Consider the following 6,000-nt stretch of genomic DNA (forward strand, 5'->3'; position numbering starts at 1 on the left):
GTTAATAATCCCTACTGTGGCCAGGAAAGGCGCAAGGTGCGGTGCTTACAAAGGCTTTCAGACCCTTAGATAGGAGGCCCTGGAGTAAGGGAAGACAATTCCTGCATCCCTCCCTGACCCATGTACGAACTGGCCTGGTGGGAGGAATTCTCTGCTACTTAGAGGCACCATCCTAAGCCCCAAAATGAAGCTGTTTTGATTCCCAAAAGCAGATTGCTCAGCCCCCTTGCTGGCCCCGCCGTGCCAGCCTACAGCAAGCCAGCCTGCTGCCTTCCCAGAGCCGGACCGGCTACCAGGCTGCTGTGCCCCGGCAGGCGGGTTTGGTTCTCATGGGGCTGGCGAGGGGGCACTGGCGCTGGGAGGTCAGTGCTGGGGGCACTGGGCCTGGCTCAGCCTGGCCACCGTCATCAGGCACAGATCTGGGCTCTGAACTCATTTCCAATTTGCTTCTCTGCTGATCCCTGGGCAGAATCGGAGCCGGGGCGTCACTGCCAGCCCCGGGGGGCACAGCTGGGGGTGCGCAGGGCCCTCTTCTCCCTCCCGCACCCCGGGGCTGGCAACACAGGGAGGAGGCCCCGCTCCGCGCAGCCTCCTGCTGGCCTCCGTGTTTTCTCTCCAGCCCTTTGTGTGTGTGTGTGCTAGTGTGGGGCTGTGTGTGAGCTCAGCCATGGATCAAGTTGCTGCCTCCCTCCCCTGCTCCCGCCTCCCCTCCTCTCCCCGCCTCCCCGCCGCCATTTCGCAGCTCCTGCCTCTCCCGCTCAGGCTCCACATCATGGACGCCTGGCGCCAGGCACAACAAAGAGCAGGGCCCCAGCGCACGAGCAGGCCCAGGGCCTCCCCGCACCACCCGGGCAGCGGCTCTAAATCACACTTGCGGGCTCTGGCTGGCCCGCTGCCTCGCTCCCCTCGAGGTGGCGAGCGGGCGGGTGTGCAAACGGACACACACACAGGCCCCCGTCCACACTCACGCCCCCCCGCCGGGCCAGCGGGCGCTGTCGCTCGCTCACCCTCGCCCCGGCTGCGCCCTCATCGCTCAAGCACGAGCATGCGCGGCCCCCACGTGCGGAGGGCGTGCCGCTCGCACGCTTCACACATGTGCACAGCCGCGCTGCACACGCGCACGGCGTCCCCCCCCCCCCCGGAGAGGCTACGCCAGACGCTTGTGATGGGTCAGCCACGTGCTCTATCTCGGACATGCTATGCACATACATGCTAGGCGGCCTCACACACGCATGTGCTGCATGCAGAGCTCAGCTCCCCCCTCCCTCTCCCAGCTCACAAATCCAGCGGGTCTTGTTAGTCAGCCCGTTTCCCCTGCAAGCCGAAGTGACAGCCAGAAGCCAGCGTGGGGTAGGGCCCAGCAGGGGCTCGCCAGAGAGGAAGCATCAGGCTCTGTGTTTTAGTATGAAAGGAAGAAGGGGAGGGGAAAGGAGGAAGCAGAGACCTTCCAGCAAACCAAGGGCTTGGCCTGTGCACAAGAAGAGGGCAGCATTGGCTAGCAATACACGGGCCTGCTTGCTCCGTATGCCTATCCATGCCAGTGCTGCCAGCTCTTGCAGTTTCATTGTGACCCTTGCAGTATTAGGTGTTTTTTTTACTAAAGCCCCAGCTCCTGGAGTCCTGTGATAATGGAAAAACCTTGTTTTCGTGTTTAAAAGTCAGGGGCTAGCCCTCATGGCTGCAGAGAAAAGCTTGAAAATGTGGCCCCTAAACAGCTCAAAAAAACCCAGAAGGCGGAGACACAGAGCCCACTTGTGTTTGGTTTGGAATCTCATGGTTTTTAAGACAATCTCACGCTCATTTGGTGGCCTCCTGAATTGAATAATAGGGAGTGAGAGAGAGAGAGAGACATCAGGCCCTGGGGCTCTGTCAGAGTCTGACTCATTCTCCCCACGATGGGGATGTCACGATGGGGACAGGGTCTGATGTCCCGTGTCCATTTGTCATTAGTGGATCAGCACAGCGACACCAGAGGTACACAGGCGTGCGGCGGACACACTGCACACACAGTCTGTGCAGCCAGCGAGCTGAATTCAGCTCCTGCTTTGCCATGAGTCAGCATCCACAATCCCTTTGTCTTTCACAGGACAGTAGGGCTGTGTCGGGGGTGTTTACTAACCAGCATGCATCCTACGGTGATGTCTTAATACCCCGGGGAGGGGGTGCTGGAGCTGTTGGGTTAAGAAACAAATGTGAAGCAAATCTGATGCATCCCTCTTGCTGGCTCACCAAGAACTGGTGTCAGCCCCAAGCACCCCCACTGCCACCCAACCCGGCAGGTCAGGAATTTGGGTTTGAATGTTCTTTGCAAGATACCGCCTCTAGCAGCACAGCGCCCCCTACTGCCACGCGCCGGCATCGGGGTTACCACTGACTCAGCAGAGGGGAGAGCACCCCCTACTGAGTCACCCACTCTGCTCCCGGCAGTGCAGCATCCCCTAGCACTGCCCTGGGGTCAGCATTGACCCAGAGGGGAGAGTGGCCCCTATTGAATCACCCATTCCCGGCCATACAGCGCCCCCTAGCGCTGGGACATTGGGCTCAGCACTGATTTAGCTGAAAGGAACAGCACCCCCTCCGGTGTCCCCTATCTTGCTCCCTGCTGCACAGCACCCCCTAGTGCCACACTGGGGTCAGTGCAGTCGCTCCCTTTCCCCCAACCCCTTGTGGCCATTAGAAGGAGGAACTTGCTCCCGCAGTGAGGTCGGTCCTTTCTTCCTCCCCACAGCTTCCGCTGCTGCTTCAATCTGCCAAAAGCCCCTTCGCCACAGCTGCTATTCGCACAAAGGGAGGGGGAGGACGCCCTTCACCCAGGGCGCCATGTTCTCCTAACGGTGCCCCCGCTCCGGCCCCTCCCAAGGCAGAGCATGGCTCCTGGCTCCCCTCTCTCCAGCCTCGTTCTCCCAAATCTCACCCCATTTCCTCCACTCTCTTTATCAGCTGATGCACCGCATCCCAAAGGGCTCTGCAGCTATTAAAGCATGCCCAGTGACAGAGCCCTGGGAGGAGAGAGAGGGGCCAGGCTGCCGGATCCGCCCCAGGAGCTGGGGGAATAACATGCACGCACAATGGAGGAGTAGCTGGGGCGGGGCTGGTGGAAGGATGTTTGCCATGGGCCACTCCCCTTCCAGGTGCTGTTCCTTATGCAAAGGAGCAAACATGCTTTTAGGCAAATGAGGCCTCTATGTGATGTGGGAAGAATAGGAGGAAGGTGTCCCTGTGAGAGAGAGAGAGAGCGCGCGCATCCACGGAGCAGCCATCCACGCCAGCCTCACGTACCCACATCACACAGGGCTAACTCCAGCACTGGCCCGCTGGCTTGCCCAGCTCTTAGCCTCCCTCAAGGGCCCCATGAGCAGGCTGTTGCTACAACTCCATCCAGGCAGCTCCCCACTGGCCCTAGCCAGGCCCGAGCCACCGCATCTTTGCACCAACCCAGCCAGAGGCCTGCCACCGTGCCCCTTGACTCCGAAGGGAGGGAAAGTGGCTTGCATTTACCCTGCTTTCTCTCCCAGCAGGCCTTGCTCTCAGACCTGCAGTCCCCTGATTTGGGAGAAAATTAGGCCACAGCCCCACTTAAAGGCCCAGCTTGCCCTGTGGCCGCCACCTGCCCCAGCGTACGTGCCGGACTGACCATGTACACTGCCTGTGCCCGTCTGAAACGGGGCCCTACAGGCCTTTCCGGTCACCCCTCGCGCACACACTGACTGCGGCCTGGACAGGTTCTGCATCAGCCTCACCATCCCAGCAGAGGCGCTGACCTGGTTGATATGGGTTCTGCTCAGCCTGCCATCCATGGGGCCAGCTCCCCAGCACGGCTCCAACTACACATTGCATTGTTCCAGTGCGTCCCCGCCAGCAGTGTGCCTGGCAAACACTTGGGAATTAGGCCTCGACCATAACGCGCCCCCAGCAAGGCAGGCCAGCAAGTCACCTGTTTTACAGATGGGGAAACCGAGGCACAGAGGCCGCCTGTCCGAGATCATGTAGTGAGTGGGTGGTGGAGCCTGGAACAGACGCCAGACTGTGACTCCCATGCTGTGCCGTGCCCACCCACCCGTCTTCCCCCCCTAAGCGAATGGGCCCATCCTGTAGGCATGGATGTTAATTTACAGACACCCTGTGAGACTTGCCCCCTTCAAACACCTAACCGGCTGGTACGCGGGCACCAGACATCATTGGCCAGGGTTTGGTTACAATCTGGGGTGGACTGGGTGCATAAGGGACACCCCGGCCCTTCTCCGAGCCAGAAACACCCAGGCCGTGCTGATGTCCAGACTTAGATCCACTCTCCTTGCTCAGTACATTTATCATTACTTGCCTTGAGCTCCAAGCGCTTTGATGTGTGGCTGAAAGGAGCTGGCAACTCTCCCAGCTTTGCAGCTCCAGCCATACTCCTCAGCGAAGGGTGGGCTTAGGGTTAAGGCCCGGATGTGGGAGCCAGGACTCCTGGGTTCTGTTCCCAGCTCTGCCACAGACTCGCTGTGTGGCTTTGGGTGAGTTACAGCCCTGCTCGGTGCCTCAGTTTCCCATAACACAAGGGTAATTACCGGCACCTACCTCATGGGGGAGGGTTCTGAGGTTTAATTCACTAACCTAAGTAAAGTTGCTGGGCTCCTCAGAGGAAAGAGACTGTTGGAGCTCCCCCTCCCTCTGCTGCGGCTCTCAGCCTGCCACCAGCCCCCGGGGAGGGTCGTGGGGGAGGCAGTTTGCTAGCTGTCCATAGGAGGAGAGGGGGATGGAAGAAGGAGGAGGTGGATAAGCAGGAGCAGCCACAGGCTCAGGAAGGAGGAGCTGCTCTCAGCCCTTTGGCTGGCTGCCTGCCCTTGTCTGGCTAAATACTGCGGCGATTCTAAATCTCACAGCAACCGCAGGGGATTGAGCTCATCTCCTCCTGCTTCAAAACAGCAGGCCCCTGCCACCGGAGGTAAAGGAAAACAGGGCAGCAGAGGGCCTGTGACATAGGGGTGGCCTATACAGGGCCTATGACACACAGCTGAGCAATTCTGATTCCAGCCAGTGGAGGGCAGTGGTGCTTACACACCAAGCCAGTGCCACGCACTCTAGCAATAGCTGTTAGAGCAGGGGAAGGTGGCTGCTCTGGCACCTTGCAAGCAGGGAATTCCCCCAAATCCTCCGGGCCGTGTGAACGGAAGCAGCGGACCAGGCTCTTGGTATAGGCAGGAGGAGGGTGCCACTGGCCAGGCTTGCAGAGCATGGCCCAGCTCTTGGGCTCTGGGTATTTCCGTGCAGGGGGAGCTGGCCGGGGAGGGAATTATCGCATACACGAATTATGTCCCAGTCTGCAAAGGGCGCAGGGGCCGTACCCAGAACCGATCGCAGCACTCGACGGCATGACGGTGTGCTCACAACCCCAGTGCTGCGCCCGCTGACAATGGCATCGCAGCAATGGCAGTGTCCATTCGGACACCCCCTGCCCAGAAGGACAGAGAGAGAGCCCCTCCCGGCTCACAGCCAGCATGGGAACACCCCAAAGACTGGCCATTTGGGAAGCTGCCAGGCTCCCAGCAACCCCTGCTCCCTGCCTGCTCTGGGTGGCAAGAAGAAAAGCTGTGTGTGACTCCAATCTGAGAGTGGCAATGCACTGCTGTGTAGGAGGTGAACGGTGACTGTAGAGGGCCAGGGGCACTGCATCTCTGCCCCACGGTGGGGCCCAAGTGCACCACGTTCCTCCTCCCCCCCAGGGCCCTGACCCCTCTCTCCCTGCTCCCCCCAGGGCCCTGACTCCCCTCTCCCTGCTCCCCCCAGGGCCCCAAATGCCCTTCCTCCCTGCTCCCCCCAGGGCCCTGACCCCCCTCTCCCTGCTTCCCCCCAGAGGCCCAACCCCCCATATCTCTGTTCCCCCCAGGGCCCCAATCGTCCCTCCTCCCTGCTTCCCCAAGGGGCCTGACCCCCCGCCCCGCTTTCCCCCAGGGGCCCAATCCCCGTTACTCCCTGTTCTCCCCAGGGCCCCAACCGTCCCTCTTCTCTGCTTCCCCC

This window comes from Lepidochelys kempii, chromosome 9 (assembly GCF_965140265.1).
Source record: "Lepidochelys kempii isolate rLepKem1 chromosome 9, rLepKem1.hap2, whole genome shotgun sequence".
NCBI classification, from domain to species: domain Eukaryota; kingdom Metazoa; phylum Chordata; order Testudines; family Cheloniidae; genus Lepidochelys; species Lepidochelys kempii.